Raw genomic sequence first — 303 nt, 5'->3', positions numbered from 1 at the left:
GGCTCCCCTCAGGGACAAACTCCTGCCAGCAAAGCCCACCCTGCGGGGAGGGATCCTGCCCAGCCCCCGAGGGGGTGCAGGATCGCTCCAGGCCTGGGGCAGAGGGGCCGTACACACCGAGAGCGGGACAGGGGAGCAAAATCTGGGGGCTGGGGGAGCAGGGAAAGAAGCATTTTCTCTTTTCAAACAGGAATCCCCAACACCCTCCCCTTCCCTTTGCATAGAGCAGCTTGCAGGCGAGTGCATCCTTCAGTCACCCAGGGGACACCGAGAGCAGCGGCTGTCCCCCCCACCGGGAGGAAA

The sequence above is a fragment of the Fulmarus glacialis genome, unplaced genomic scaffold, assembly GCF_000690835.1.
Source record: "Fulmarus glacialis isolate BGI_N327 unplaced genomic scaffold, ASM69083v1 scaffold25835, whole genome shotgun sequence".
Classification (NCBI taxonomy): domain Eukaryota; kingdom Metazoa; phylum Chordata; class Aves; order Procellariiformes; family Procellariidae; genus Fulmarus; species Fulmarus glacialis.
Note: the sequence above shows the minus strand (reverse complement) of the source record.